This window comes from Jaculus jaculus, chromosome 8 (genome assembly GCF_020740685.1).
Source record: "Jaculus jaculus isolate mJacJac1 chromosome 8, mJacJac1.mat.Y.cur, whole genome shotgun sequence".
Classification (NCBI taxonomy): domain Eukaryota; kingdom Metazoa; phylum Chordata; class Mammalia; order Rodentia; family Dipodidae; genus Jaculus; species Jaculus jaculus.
This window is the reverse complement of record NC_059109.1, coordinates 21,444,300-21,460,894: the sequence shown is the minus strand read 5'-3', so window position 1 is coordinate 21,460,894 and position 16,595 is coordinate 21,444,300. Positions and strand designations below refer to the sequence as shown.

Genomic DNA, 16,595 nt, shown 5'->3' with positions numbered 1-16,595 from the left:
TCTGACTCAAAGAACTGGGTTACCTGCCCACTTTCTAAACCTCGCACCTCATCTAGCACCCCTTGGTACCTTCTCCAGGCTCTGAAATGTAGCTGGCCACCCTGGTTCTCAGACTAACTATTCTTACCTTGTGGGTTACCTGCCAATCCAGGGTGCTACATGACTAGGTTCTTCCTTTCATCCAGATGTTACCTTTACTATCATCTTAGCAGAACAACTCCCATGATCAATGTACTGGGGCTCCTTCATCAGTTACTCCACATATTATTAAACTCTGTATAGTGACCATCACTGTTGAGTAGTTTTACTAAATATTTTTTATGGGTTTTCAAGGCAAGGTTTCACTCTATTGCAGGCTGCTTTGAACTCACAGTGATCCTCCTACCTCTGCCTCCCAAGTGCTTGGATTAAAGGTATGTACCACCACACCTGGCAGATTTTTTTTTCTTTCAATTCATGAATTTCAGTCAGAAGATAAACTCCATAATAAGATAGTCTCATCTGCTTTTCTTTTCTTTCCATTTTAAAAGTGTCAGGAATAGCATCTCAATAAATGTTTGGATGAATAAATGACTTCTGCATATTATTTTTTTAATTATTTAGGGCTTTTATGTTTTGCCACTCATTTCTTTTTTTTTTTAATTTTTATTTATTTATTTATTTATTTGAGAGACAGACACAGAGAGAAAGACAGGTAGAGGGAGAGAGAGAGAATGGGCGCGCCAGGGCTTCCAGCCTCTGCAAACGAACTCCAGATGCATGTGCCCCCTTGTGCATCTGGCTAACGTGGGACCTGGGGAACCGAGCCTTGAACCGGGGTCCTTAGGCTTCACAGGCAAGTGCTTAACCGCTCAGCCATCTCTCCAGCCCTTCTGCATATTATTGACTCAATAGATAGACAGTATCTTATTAATCTGGTCTGTGGTATCATCCTTGAAATATCAAAAGTTTTGTGTTGCTAATTCCCAGAAAACATATTTATTGGTTTATTTCTATATCTGACATTGTGCTATGGCAACAAGTAAGAAGAACACAGTCCATTAAGGAAACTCATACTCCACTAGAAAAGATCTGAAACATAAACACTTGTATTAAGTTGCCCAATTTTAAAGAAAGACCCTTTGCCTCAAACACATCAAATACCTCTAATACCAAATGAAATCTAGCAGTCTTGATGTTTTAAAGAATCCATCTAGGGATTAGAAAGGATTAGTTCCAACATTGCTTGTCACATCACTGTTCCAAAGTGTGTCCAAACTTTATTCTCAATATCTTCATGTTGTCTCTCTCAATTCTCTTTCCATGTATCTATCTATGTATCCTATTGCTATCTCTCTCTATCTCTTGTATATAAAAACAAAGGCCAGCCTGTTTTGCTTGCCTCAAAAAAAAAAAATTTTAAGTGTGGGTAATGGAGAGATAGTTCAGTGGATGCATTTTTTTTTTTCTGTGTAAGTTAGATTATCTAAATTCAGAAACCTAACTCTGATATAAAAGTAAGACACTGTGGCTGGCCTCTGTAATTCCAGGATAAAAACCATCAAGAAGGGACACAGTAAGGAGAATATTCTAGAAGCTTATAGGTAAGCTAGTCTGGCCAAATGCAGCAGCGAGCAATGATAGGGATCTTGCCTCAAAACAAAGTGGAAGGTGAGGACCAATGCCTGAAGTTATTTTCTGACCTCCACACATATGCCAACACTACCACATGAAAACACACACACACACACACACACACACACACACACACAAACACACATGCTCACATGCACAAAAATATGCCATCTGCTTCCCTTGCTGTGGATTGAACGTGTTTGTGTAAGACAGCTACCATCTCCATCTTCCTTATTTGAGATGATTGAGTTCTGTCAACAAAGCTCCAAATTGCATTTAGTTTATGTTAAACAAACTGTGCAACTGACTCACTGAAACTATTTAGAGTGAAATCTTTAAGTCTTTCATAAAATTCCTTTTCAACTACATCTTTCAGTTGGATTTATTTAGCTAGAATTTTGACCAAAGTAAGGAGATTCATTACTGTTAAATTTCATCTTATTACATTTGGCCCATCATTTCAGCCTGTCAAGATCTTTTAGAATCTTGGTGCTGGCATGCAATCTATTCACTGTCCCTGCCAACTTCATGTCAAGTGTAACTTGCTTAAGTATGTTCTCTATCCTCACATAAGCCACCAAAAATGGCTAACCAGCATGTGCTGTTTTGCTGCAGGATTTCAAGATGAGAAGGAAGATAAAAATCACCAAACGAGACACGTAAGGACAAGTATCTTTAGATCGTGACTGAAGAACTCATGTTCAGACATGTGTCTCCCCTTGTTCTTGCAAAGCCCTTACTACTTATTTTGAGGTGTGAGTTGACTAGAGAGAATAAAACCTGAAATAAATGGGCAACCTAGAGATATTAAAATATTTACTGTAGCCAGAGGTAGGACACTGCAAGTGAGAGGCTGAAGAAAAACAACCCACAAAAGAGCTAATCATAGGGTCTTCAATAGAACACAGCCATATGGAAGTGTCATCTTACATTTTGTATTGCAGTCTTCTCACTTGATCTACTCTAATAAAGGTTCCATAATATTTATCTTAAACATGTGCTTTCTTTGTTAGAATTTTCCCCTGAAATGAGAGATTCATTATCCTATATTACCACCATCCTCATTAGTCACAGACACTCCACAGTTAATTCCCCTAGAAAGCACTAATGATGCTTAAATTTGGTCTCAGTTCATTTTTCTAGTAAACCAGGAACAAAATTCCTTAAAGAGAGTTCCAAACACCAGATTTTAAAAGTGAGTGTAACCCTAATTTTGCAAAGCAAGGACAGGGTAAAATCCAAGTTTTTTTTTTTTTAATTCATCCTATTGCCCTTCCTGCAAGATGCTGCATTATTTTCTTGGTTTTGCTTCCCTAGTCTCTTACAGATTTTAGTCTACCCATCACCAACACCTCCAAGAAAGCCAATCTCACTCACATCCAATTCTGACTTAGAAGGCTGTGGGAGTAGAAATGTAAAATGTCACCTCATAGTGTTGAGTCTTGGAATACTTAATCCTCATTTGGTAGTACTCTTTGGGAAATTTGTAGAAGCTTTAGGACGTTGAGCCTTGTTGGAGGAAATGTGTCACTGGGGGGGGGGGGGGCATGGATCTTGAGGTGTAACAGCTCTGCCCTGCTTAAATTTCTCTCTCTACTTCCTCCACACTGATGTAAGAATATGCACCAGTGTCCTGCTCCCACAAGGCTTTCCCCACCTCACTGTGAAGAAGCTTTGCCTGGAAACTATAAGCTGAAATAAATCCTTTCCTTCCTTAAGTTGCTTCTTGTAAGGAGTCTTGTCACAACAACTAGAAAGTAACTGATACGGAGCTATTTTTTTTCTTCAGGATCTGAATTGCTTTGCTCTACCCAAACTCCCAGAACTAATGTCTATGTGATCATGCTACCTCAAGCCAGAACGCTTCGAAGCCTTTCTCCTGCCCATACCCATCACTATTATCCCAGCCCTGCTCTGTATCTATAGAGGTTGTACTCTCTGTTATAAAGTGACATCTTGCTTTGTTTAGGCTCCTTTTGTGCAGCTGTTTACCTGATAGAATACCCACAGTAGTCTCATTTGCTTTTTAAATGTTAACCATTTCACAATTACTTGATGAATGGATGGGTGGACTAATGAAAAAGACCAGTAGAAGCTAGGCATCTAGTGCTCCTGAAGCCATGATTTCATCACTTGAGTTGTTAATGTACCTTGCCTTTTATAAACTCTCAGGAGCCTGGCAGATGGCAACAGTAAAATCGGACAAGACAAAGATACTCAGATATTCCTCACCAGTGATAAGCATCAACTTATTTATGCACTGTAGTTGGCAAAATCATAACCAGTAAGTTCAAAATGTAGTGGATAAAGGAGAGTCAAAGAAAAAGAATAGAGATGGCATTCACTATAAAATGTTAATGTTTTTAAAATTATTTTTCATATACATCTATGCACACACAGGTAACAAAAAAAATAATCAAAATGACAGCTAGTCCCTCAATAGAACATATTACTTGTCACTTTCCCTTGTAGATCTTCTCTCTCCTTAACATATTAGTCCTAATACAACTGGATTAAAATGCAATGATTACAATGAGTATTTTCATAATATCTGTGATGTTTTCATAAGTCCTAAGTTCTTTCTGTCACTATATAACAAGACATTATTAGACATTGTGAAAATATCATCTAGGTGAAAATATTCAAAATCTTTACATTCATCTGGAACAAAGGAACAGGGTGGTGGGGAGGTGACTGAGTAGATAAAATGCTTGCCAAGCAAACCTAAGAACCATTTTGGATCCTCAGTTACCACGTCAGTTCTGGGTGAGCATAGCAACCACCTACAACCTCTGCTTCTGGGAGGTGGAGACCTCCCTAGGGCAAGCTGACTAGCTAAGACTAGCTCAGTCAGTGAGCTCTGGGCTCAGGTAAGAAGGTGTGCCTCAGTAAAAGAGAAGAGCAAACAAGAAAGACAGCTGGCATCAACCTCTGGCCTCCACAAACACATGCACAATCATAGCAACACACATATGCATCAACATGTGTGTACATGCATGCACACATGTGCACACACACACACAACATACATATGCAATAAAATAAAGTAAGATAAAATCTAATAAAGAATAGGGGCTGGAGAGATGGCTTAATGGTTAAGGCATTTGCCTGCAAATTCAAGGGACCCAGGTTCAATTCCCCAGGACCCATATAAGTCAGATGCACAAGGGGGCACACATGTCTGGAGTTCATTTGCAATGGCTGGATGCCCTGACATACCCATTCTTTCTCTCTCTCTCTCTCTTCTTCTTACTCTCTCTCCAATAAATAAGTAAATAAAATATATGTTTAAAATGCAATAAAGAATAGCACTTTCCTGGATTTAAGAAAACAATTTAAGAAAATTGGCCAAATATGTATTATATTTCCTCTCTAACCAAAAATGTACCATTGAAATTTTATGAAACCACTATTTTGAAGAAGAGAAGGAAATGGGCCATCAAAAAGTGAGAGATTTCAGCAAATTTATGAAATACATAAAAGCGATAAAGAAGTAGTATCAGGGAAATTATTTTGGAGGAAATTTCCAGGCTACGGTGTATAGAAAGTTGTATTTCTAAACTCTGCAATGGGTGCTTTGGGCTAACAAAAACATGCTAGATTCAATTGAGGGTAAAGTTAGACATGTGACTGAAAAAAATGCAGAATTAAAATGTCAGTATTTGGAATAGTTGACTGCCCTTATATCTTCCAACCTCCAAGAGAAACAACCTAAAAAGTGGTCTTTGTCCACCAAACAATACAGGATTTTCTAAAGAAGTTGGAAGTTCCTACATATTGTGTGGCCTTACCTTGGCATGGAAACATTCCCTCCTGGAGGGAGGAATGAGGTTCATGAGACTCAGGAAGTGAAGGAAACCTAATGTCTCAGGAACTGGAGGAAACTTTGAAAGCTTTGGAAAACGAGGTCTATCTATGATTTACCATGCAGGCAGGGACATTAATAATGGCCTGATACAGGAAACTATGATAATTGGGAATACTCTGCATCCGAGTTGCTTGACTTGAATAAGAATCTTAAACAAGGAATGAAAGAGTCCCTCACAGACTAGCTTATGAGGCGGTGGGATACATGGGCAGATGGGCTCAGTCTGAGTGCAGTAGAAGCCGAGAAACTGAGTAATATGATTATTCATCCTTCTTGAGTCACGGGCTGCATTACCTGAGGCAATACAAGGACATCAGTCTCTAATGGACTGGCACATAGGAGCCCTTAGGAACACTTAACTATTGACATCTTAGGTCTCTTGAGTATCCAGGAAAAGATAATAAAAGAAAGACAGGAATTATACAGGGAGCTGGGCATAATAATGGTGGTATTGGGGCTGGATAAGTGGCTTAGTGGTTAAGACACTTGAATGTAAAGCCAAAGGACTCAGGTTACATTTCCCCAGTGCCCACGTATGCCAGATGCACAGGTGGTGCAAGGGTCTAGAGTTCATTTGCAGCAACTGGAGGCCCTGGTGCACCTATTCTCTCTCTCCCTCCCTCATTCTCTTTACCTCTTCTGTCTGTCATAAGTAACACAAAAATAATTAAAAAAAAAAAAAAAGAATGGTGGTATTTGATGTATACATCACTGGGCCCAATAGGACTGTGTTTACCAGGGAGTCAAAAAAGAGACCCCACTGAGGAAGGCATTCAGTGGGCTGGAGGTGGGGGAGAGAAGACATAAGAGCATAATCTTATGGGAATATGATCAGCACTCGACAGAATCAAACACTAAAACCCATAACTAATTTAAAAAATAGTAGAGGGACTGATTGGAAGAGGAAAGAGTGGACGGGTAGGGAAAGTACAGAGGGAGTTGAGGTGACTATGGTCAAAATACATTTTGTACATTCATAAAAATTGTCAAATTCAATAGAAGAGGGACAATCTGGACAGAAGGAACTTAATATAGGGACATACAAGAGGATGAAAATGGAGAGTGATAGAAGGGGAATATGATCATGGCATCTTGTATATATGGATGGATGTAGTTAATAAAATGTTTTGAAATACAGCCTGGTTCAGCAGGGATATTGAGGCTGGTACAGGGTTTTCATGGCTTTGCTGAGCCACTTGGTGGGTTGTAATCTTTATAAGGCATGAGAGACTCTGGCAGATCTAAATGATTTATACCAGCATATAAATTGGATTAGTAAGACATTAAAGCAATCGAGAAATGATGAGAGCAGGGCAGAGCAGACAAAGGGATCTGTCTGGGTCATTGAAGATAAAGCACATTTACAGAAACATGGTGTGATTTTAGGCTGTATCCTTTCAGCCAACGAGCCTCCCCCAGGAAGTTAACCAACAGCCAAGCAAGATGAATTGCTGGAAAGCAAGCCATCTACTCCTGTAGTTGCCTGGTACATGGATGGCACAAGCAGGACACTATATAGGAATGAGTAGTTAAACAAATGAACACTGGCTGCAGAGAGAAGAAATGAATATTCTGTGCTGGCCTCCCCTGGTGGGTGTCGGTGGACTCAGAGCCTCTCCTAGTCACCGGAGAAAAACCACACTGAGTTGGGAGTCTTGTCAAAGCAGGAACTCCCTTTATTGTTACAAGCAGTTACTTATACAATGTTGAAAAGGAGGGTGGAGATTTTAGGAAGGGGGGGAATGTAAGGGCCAATAATAAACCGAGACCTTTGAGGTGATTGGTTCCAAGCTTGCCCCCGCGGGAATTCCAACTCCTATGGGGAAGTAGCAGGCCAGAGGCCATTAAGCGTCTTGCTGAGTCATAGCTGGCCAGAAGCAGATCACCAAACTTTAGCTCGGCTCAGGAAGTTCCACTAGGCCTCACGCCCAGGCCTTTTCAAGGCTCAACAATTCTGTGGGCTGAGTTAGGAGCAGCATGGGCAGCACTAACTCATAAAACTTAGCCTGTGATAATCTCTACTCACAGTTGGGCCATTTTCAAAGCCTGACATTTTAGGTGGCCCAGTGGGGAAAGTAGAACTGGTAGAGGCTGCATCTGTGCTATGTAGATAATATATTTGGAAGGGTGTATGTAACAACGTTCACCAGAACTCAGAGCCACTAATAGTTTCTCATGTGGCAGCACAGAGTGTGTGGACTTGTCCTGAAAACCAAGAATCAGGTGCTATTACTAAGGCTTGGACCATCTGCCCTCATGTATGTCTGAAGGCTTCTCTCTAGGTCCATAAAAGTCTGACAGTGGAAAAGCCACCATAAAGTAGAAAATAGCTAAGAGTACTGTCATTCCTAAGAAATATTCCACTAATTTGTATGTTGCCCAAATGCGTGAAATGTGATTCCAGTTATGGCCTCAACAGGTTTATACTGTGATGGCAGAAGTACATAAATCAACTATTCCTGTGTAGGGTTAGGATGTGGACATTATAGAGCCTTTACTGTCCGTGAGGGATGCAAATATAACCTCGTCTATAGGAAACTGCAAGGGCCAGTTAGTCCAGGGGCATTTCCATCTGCTGTACAACTTTGGCATGAGGTCAATTAAAAGAAATAATAGAGGCTGGAGAGAGACTTAGCGGTTAAGTCACTTGCCTGCAAAACCAAAAGACCCAGGTTCAGTTTCCCAGTACTCATGTAATTCAGATGCACAAGGGGGCACATGCATCTGGAGTTCATTTACAGTGGCTGGAGGCCCTGGCATGCCAATTCTCTCTGTCTGTCTGTCTCTCTCTTTCTCTCTCTCTCTTTCTGCCTATTTTTCTCTCTCTATCACTCTCTCACTACCTCAAATAAATAAATACACTAAAAAATTTAAAAGGTAGTAAAGCTTCACACAAAAAAGAAAGAATAGGTTATTAAAATAGGAGCTAAAGTGGGCTGGAAAGATGGCTTAGCAGCTAAGGTGCATGCCTGCAAAGCCTAAAGACACAGGTTCAATTCTTCAGGTTGCATGTAAGCCAGATGTACATGATGGCACATACATCTGGAATGAATTCGAAGTGGCTAGAGGCCCTGGTGTGCCAATTCTCTCTCTCTCTCTCTCTCTCTCTCTCTCTCTCATAAACAAATAAAAAAATAAATCTTTAAAAAATAGAAAGAAATAGGAGCTAAAGAGTATAAACACAAAACGCATGCCTGCATGGATGAAAAACAGACTTCCTGGAAGCTTTAAGGGGGTTAAATGAAATTCAGTGCCAGAGGTGGGCTAATTTTTTATTAGGCCAGGGAGGCTTCAGAGGTTCCCCAAATCATAAAGGCTATTCTCACTGCTGTTTATTGCCTGCCAAAACTATGTGATAAACTCCTATTGCTGAAAATACCACATGCTTTGGCTGCTGGACACAGAGAAATCAGGCTAGGACTGAACTAGAAACATCCTCTTACCAGGTGACTTTCATCATGCCTGAAAGCTGGCTTTTAAGCATATAAGCTCTTGTCACCAACATTCCTGCTCAGCTATGTACCTGTATTATACAGTACAAAATGCTATGCTACTGATACAATAATGGCATGACTATTGTTGATGCAAACAAGTGATTTGTATTGGATTCAAGGACCTATTCACAGGAGGCAATTCATATCTAGGATGGTAAGCCAGGGCAAACTCATATAGTTTGAGAGGTCACAGTCTCCATTTGGGTAGCAAATGTCATTGTTTTGTCACATGCATGTTATGTGCCCATGAAACTGCCTTCTAAATACTTGTGCTTATGCCCGTAATTTCCATTGCTGTTAGTCTCAGCTGGTCATTAAGAGGTATGTATACTGCAGAGAGTCATAAATGGTTAAACTTCTGAAACTAAATGACTATTGCTGTGCCATTTTGTCTACAGATGGATAAAAACAATCATACATCTGTCTCACTCCTCGAAGGATCAAGTAACATCACAATGATATATTCTTGAATGTAGAATGTCATCCAAAGTGTCCCTGTGTCACATTACTCAAAGTAAGTGTTTGCCTACCAGTTAGCAGTGTCTACATACAAAGATACATAAATCAGATTTAATACCAGATTATTAAGATAAATAGATATCTAAGCAAGTGCATCAGAGATATGCAGAAAACCTTAAAAATGAAAGGGATTGCTAAAGTAAACAGCAAATTAATTTTTTTTAATTATTTATTTATTTGAGAGCAACAGACACAGAGAGAAAGACAGATAGAGGGAGAGAGAGGGAGTGGGCGCGCCAGGGCTTCCAGCCTCTGCAAACTAACTCCAGACGCATGCGCCCCCTTGTGCATCTGGCTAACGTGGGACCTGGGGAACCGAGCCTCGAACCAGGGTCCTTAGGCTTCACAGGCAAGTGCTTAACCGCTAAGCCATCTCTCCAGCCCAGCAAATTAATTTTTAAATGGACAAAATAGGGCTGGAGAGATGGTTTAGTGGTTAGGGAACTTGCCTGCAAAGCCTAAGGACCTATGTTCAACTCTCCCGGTCCTACGTAAACCAGATGTACAATGAGACAAAAGTACACAAGATTGCACATGTGCACAAGGTGGTGCATGCATCTGGAGTTCAATTACAGTGGGTAGAGGCCTTGGCACACCAATTGTCTCCTCCTCTCTCATAAAAAAAAAAAGGCCAATCTGTTGGACTTGCCTCAAAAAAATATAGACAAACTATTTCTAATTCCACTCTCAAAAACTCATGAATAAATGGAATCCATAAAACAAGAACAAGCAGCACGAAAAGGACAAAGCAGAGAATACCAAAGTGTTATAAAAAATGGAATATAGTTGTTATCAAAAAAGGTCATTGGTGAATTAAAACATAAACATGAGCAATCTGTCTGAACATACAGAAGAAAGGAAATATAAGAAAACAACAACAACAAAAAAACCCCTGCAAACATTTCATCAGAATAGACTCTGAAGATTAAGAGCATAAAAACAGATTTCAAAAATAGTCAACTAGTCAAGAGCAAATACCAAGAACTAAAAGATCAACATCATTAAATTAGAAGACATTACTTATTGCCAGGAAAAATTAATTAGGAAATATAACATCTGGATTCCTCAATTTTAAAATTTTGATACTCCAAACATATAGATAAGATTGCTCTGCATAGAAAGGGTTTATAAAGTGAGACAATAGCTTTGTCTAATAAAATAACATGAGAGTTGTGAGAAATGAGAAAAAAATATCAAATTAGAAGGTGAAATTAGATCTCGAGATACTGTATGTGTGTCAGTTTTAGTGAAGGAGAGTGATGTAAGAGGAGAAAGAAAGAGGATACGCACATGGCTATGTATGAGGGTGTTGATTAAAGTGTCTAACCTTATGAATTGGTAAATAATAAGTTAATTGTACCCCAGGTAAAAAATTTAAAATATTACAAGATAAGTTGTCAATAAGTATAGTGAACATCTATGTTTATATAACTGTTTATCATTTATCTACATTTTAATGCATAAAATTCTGGAAGATTCTACTCTGAAATTTAAATACTAATGCTACTTTTCTCTGGGATGATAAGTATATATTTTTTTCTTTTACTCATCTCTGTCTCTCTCTCTCTCCCTACATACATATGCACATCCACACACATATATTATTTATAGTAAAATGACAATAAATATTTGGTGGTAGTTGATTTATTTTTTTATTCCTAAGCAGACTACATATAATGCCTCCATTTTGTCCTTCTTTTTGTATACACTCAAGCCTGCTACAGTTTTGTTTTTCTCCTCAATTAAAATTCATTAGAATTACTATCCACCAAAAACACACAAATGGCTTCCAAGTAACAAAAGCCAATACATGCCTCCATATTGTTCAGTCATCTCGTGTGATTCATGTTATTAGTTATTCTTCCTTTCTCCCAATTCTCTCTCCTTTTGGCTTCCTTAACACCACGTTCTACTTGCTTCCTTCCCATCACTCCATGACTCTTCCCTCCCACCCCCGGACTTTCTTCTTTTCTATGAATCTAATGCCTTTTGCTTTTGGCTATTCCTTTCTCTTTGCCTGGACAACCCCATGCATTCCCATAAATTGAATTGCCGCCTACATATCTGCAATAAAGATGTCTGTTTTGGTCCGCTATCAGAGCCTAAGCAAATAAGTACACTTGGTAAACTAGGACTGATTTCCTTCTTGATGTAATGCAGACAAAAACATCCTTGGAATTTTCTATCTTAACATTATATACACTTTCCCAGGCCAGAAGCTTCTGATTCTTCCTCACCAAACTGGTAAGATAAGATCACTCTTATTTCCCTTTGGTTGGTTCCTGCTTAATGTTTTTCCTGCCACTTATTACTATTGCTCAGACCTTTCATTGAAAATCTTTGTCTCTCCCTTGCAACGATAAACTTAAAAATCATCTCCCAGCACACCAGTACCAGAAAATGGACCAGAGCCAAGATATAACATTCAATACCTATCCCTAGTGACTTACATCCTCCAGCTAGGCATTATGTCAGAAAGGTTTCACAACCTCCTCAGACAGTGTAATCAACTAGAGACCAAGTGTTTGAGTACATCAGTCTGTGGGTGACATTCCAGATTCAAGTCATAACAGCTAACTTACAGTTTTGTTAAGTTCCTTCTACATTATGACTTCTCCATGGAAGGTCCTTCTTTCCTCTTTTCTATTATATTGGACACTATGTTGCTTTTAGGGAAAAAAAAGTGATCATTTCATTGGTAACAATTTCATGTAATTTAACTTGACATTACTCAATGTTTAACATTATACATGCCACTTGGAGTATTTGATAATGTGCTGTTAAGAGAATGAGTGGACTTTACCAAAATGGGGATAAAAGTTACTATTGATATCTAGGTTTTTAGATTTGATATAAGATTTTTTTATAAACAATATTTTAATATTAGAAAGTAAAGTTCTGGAATTTAAAATAGTCAAGTACATGAAATAATTACAGCTATACTATTGTCTTTTCAAGTTCAATCACAAAAAATCACTGTAACCCAGGAAGGGAATCATTAGTTGTAATATACTACATGTTAAATGCCAAATGAAAGTGCACTTAAGCTCTTAATATCAAGATGATATTGTGCTTTTCATTCACATGATCTACATGAAAAGAATGTTGTTGTTTTTTTTTTCAGATAGAAGAGAGAAATAAATTTGCTATTCAAGTTTCTGACTTCTGTTTCCCTGTGGTTAATTTTCACCTAACTGTATGTGGTAAAGACAAATGTTGTTTTTAGTCATTCTTGGCTGACGTGATGGATGCTTAGAAGAAGACTGCCCGCTGAATTGGGAATGAAAAAAGTATTGACTGAACATAGCAAAATCAATTGGACCTTTTAGTGTTTAACATCTGTTTGTTTCCTACTAACTTTCAAATGTATCGGCTGATTTTTATCAAATTTCCTGCACTTCAGCTTTAAGTGCTAAGATGAAGACCAGTCACAGGCAACATTTTCCAGTATGTAAGGTTTGTCTAGTAAGTGTGTCACCTTTAGATGAGATGGAAACGTTTCATGAGCAACATTACAAAGTGATACATGATGTCTCGAGAAGCCTATGTTTTTGTCCTCTCAATTTTCCCCTCTGTATGGTGTCCTTTTCCTTCCATCAGATGACCAGACAAATTTATAATCAGAAATCAAGAGGTCTCACTAGTAACATTAAAAACATAAGCACAAAGATGAGGGAAAGATATATTTATTGAGGCACGCAGCTTCCCCAACTACCCCACAAAGCCTTTCCATCCTCTTTGTCTACTTTGGGTTTTGACATGCTGTTACTCAGGTGTGGGAAATGGAGTTCATACATCCAGTCTCCCATATTTCCACCCAAAATGGACTAGCAGTCTACCTACGTCATTAGCTTGGGAATTATATAAGAAATTGCATGCATATTTCATAGTAGACAGCCTGGCATACAGTTAGTTCTTGATTACTGTTACCTGTTGATGTAACTTGTTCCCAAACAGATGATGTTTTCCATAGTAATTAAAATAAAAGGCAAACTGCCAAACTCTAATTTTACTCAAATCTTTTATATTTGTTATGCAAACTGAGCATGTAGTCACACACTTGTAATCCCAGAATTTAGAAGCTCAAGGCAAGAGGATTAGCCAGCCAGCCTGGTGAACTTAGTTTCAGCTCACACTGAGCTACATAGAGAGACCCTGTCTAAAAAAAATACAGGCAAAAAATTATTTTGAAATAATGGAGATACAAATGAAGTTAGAACAATCATGTAAGAGATTCTGTTTATTTTTCATCCAGATTCATCTAATAGTGGCTTCTTTTTTCCTTTTGTTATTATTATTCCTAACAACATATTTCATATGGGTACATCTTGTGTGGTACCCTCCTCCCTCAACCCTGTCCCCATTCTTCTGGGGATGCAGTTGTGGGTTATGCGTTGTGGGAACGGCAGTAGGTTATATTGGGGACTAGGGAATGCTTTCTTATATAGCCATAGTACAATGTCCAGTCCAGAGACCGACATTGGTGTGATCTATAGAGCATGGTTTGTTTTCATTAGATTGGAATGAGATCTTATGTCCATGTCTGCACTGTGTGTGAGTGGGCATGCACCTTTGTGGTTTTTGTATGTGTACGTAGCGTGTAAACAAAACAATGAAGATACTGCATCGCTCTCTTGGGCTGCTCCTGTCCATCTGCTTCCAAACTCCCAACCGTGTGCTCACTGCCTCTGCAGACAGGGATGGGCACTTCATCTCTATTCAAGGATGCTGTGTAAATGGTGCCACAAAGGATGTATGCGACCTTTGGAAATTGTGGGACTTTTTATTTTTCCATACTCAGAATGATCCCTCTGAAATACTTCCGGCTCATTGTGTACACCAACACATGTGTAGGAGACTTGGAGGTAACAATGAATTTAGCTGTTTGCTAGAACACACGAGTTGTTTCAAGTTTTTGGCTATTCATGAATCTGCTACAGATATTCACTTACAAACCTAGAAACAATCTAGCTTTTCAATGTTCTGCTATAAATACTATTTTCAGCCATAGATTTGTCAATTCATATTCCCACTTCCTTTCAGAAGTGTCAGAGTGATCAGTTTCTCTGTATCCTCCTTAGCATCTGGGGCTATTGTGATGTTTTAATTTAGCCATCATCACTACAGGTGTACAGTGATATTTATCTGTGGTTTTACCCGTTTTATGCCTTGAAGTCTAAATAGATATTCTTATATTATTCATGATATTGGTATTTGTCTATATTGCTAGAATCTTAATTTTCTTATTCTTTTCAAAGAATCAACTTCTGTTTCATTGGTTTGTTCAATTGTTTCTCTGGTTCTTAGTTGTTTTTGTCCAACTTTTTTTCACTTCAGTTCCATTTATTCTTCATACAAATATTTTACACTTTTATTTTTAAATCATTTATACATATTCATACAAAGAAAAATAAATTTCAGGATGGAACCTTAGGACCATGGTCGTTTTTAAAAATCTGACTATTTGTTACTGAAGACAAGGCAAGACGCTTAGCAGTCATTTCTGGGGCTTTGTGTGTCCCCCACACGGAGGCGGGGGTACTGCAGACGCTCTTTCTGCCCCCTCGGTGGTCACCTTGTAGAAGTAATGTGGGGGAGGGGCTTTCCAACACCGTCCCCTAGAGACATTTCAAGAAGTGTAACAAAGGCTTATGGTAACAATGAATCCCTTCTTTGCTAGGAATTTGGCAAGAGTGCAATTCTGGAACCAACCTGCTAGAAGAGTGAACTCAGTTCCTACTCACAAGCCTCCAAGAGAAGGGACTGTTGCATTCACTGTAGCACATCCCAACCTCCCACCAAAAGCCAGGACAGGACCCACCCACGGCTCTGGGCTCATTGCACAGGGGAGCTTCCCTTGCACATGACGTCCACGCTGCAGCAAGAAGCCCTGTCCCTGAGGACCCTAAGAAAACAACACAGGCATCTACTGCACCAGCGTCCACCACAGAAAATCAAGCTCTCCCAGGAGTGACAGAACTAGAATCGCCCCTCCTCATCTTAACTCTATGGAGCCACAACACTGTTTCAGTCAAACAGGCCAACTCCTAACACATTCGTCCCAGACAAAGACATCAGTATAGATGCTCTGGAGAACCTCTGACACAAAACTGCCCAAGGAAGCTGGAATACCACCAAGTCCTACTAAGAGTGGGACAAGGAAGCGATATTATAAATGTGGTAGGTCCTATCAGATGGCAGCTGATGACAACAGTTCCCCCTATATTGTTGGATCCTACCCAAAAAGCAGTACCAAGAAAGGGCATGATGGGCAGAGAGATCTGTAGCTAGGTGGACAACCCTTGAATTACCAAAGGTAGCACGCTGCTCACTTCCTACAATTATGTAGGGTAGACTGCCCACCCCTACATTGAGGGTGGTCCCGAGAGGCAGCACTGCTTGTGGTCATCACCCCCCCCAGGCCCACTGGGGGAGAGGGAGTCACATTTAGAGTGGGGGGGGCTGCAGCACATACTCACATCGCAGACCATCCCACTGTCACTGGGGCAGGCCAAACATACCTAGCAGGGCACACAGATCCCGGGCACCAGCTGCCCCCTAGGCATCACTCTGGCCCAACATAGACAATGCCAAACGCAAGGTGTTCCAGATGTTCTCTGACATGGCACCTCCCTCACGAGTGCTCCGGCTCTTCCTCTGGATGTTCAAGGCCTCCAGAAAGTGTTCCACAGCCTCTCGTTGAGCCCCAAGGTTGATGCAGCTGATGCCCAGGTTAGAGAGTGTTGCAGTCAGGTTTGCATTGCTGTTAGAAATCACCCAACCAAGAGCAGCTTCTGGGAAAAAGAGATTTATTTTGGCTTACAGGCTCGAGGGGAAGCTCCACAATGGCAGAGGAAAACGATGGCATGAGCAGAGGGTGGACATCACCCCCTGGCCAACATGAGGTGGACCACAGCAACAGGAGGGTGTGCTCAACACTGGCATGGGGAAATTGGCTATAAAGCCCATTAGCCCGCCCCCAACAATACACTCCCTCCAGGAGGCATTAATTCCCAAATCTCCATCAGCTGGGGATCTAGCATTCACAACACCTAAGTTTATGGGAGACACCTGAATCAAACCACCACAGAGAGAGACCG

General features: G+C 39.9%; 1 pseudogene; it reads right to left on the bottom strand.

Moving 5' to 3' along the window:
* Window positions 1-14,912: 14,912 nt before the first annotated feature.
* The window catches only part of LOC101594158, a 106,947-nt pseudogene continuing 105,264 nt past the window's right edge, over window positions 14,913-16,595 (bottom strand).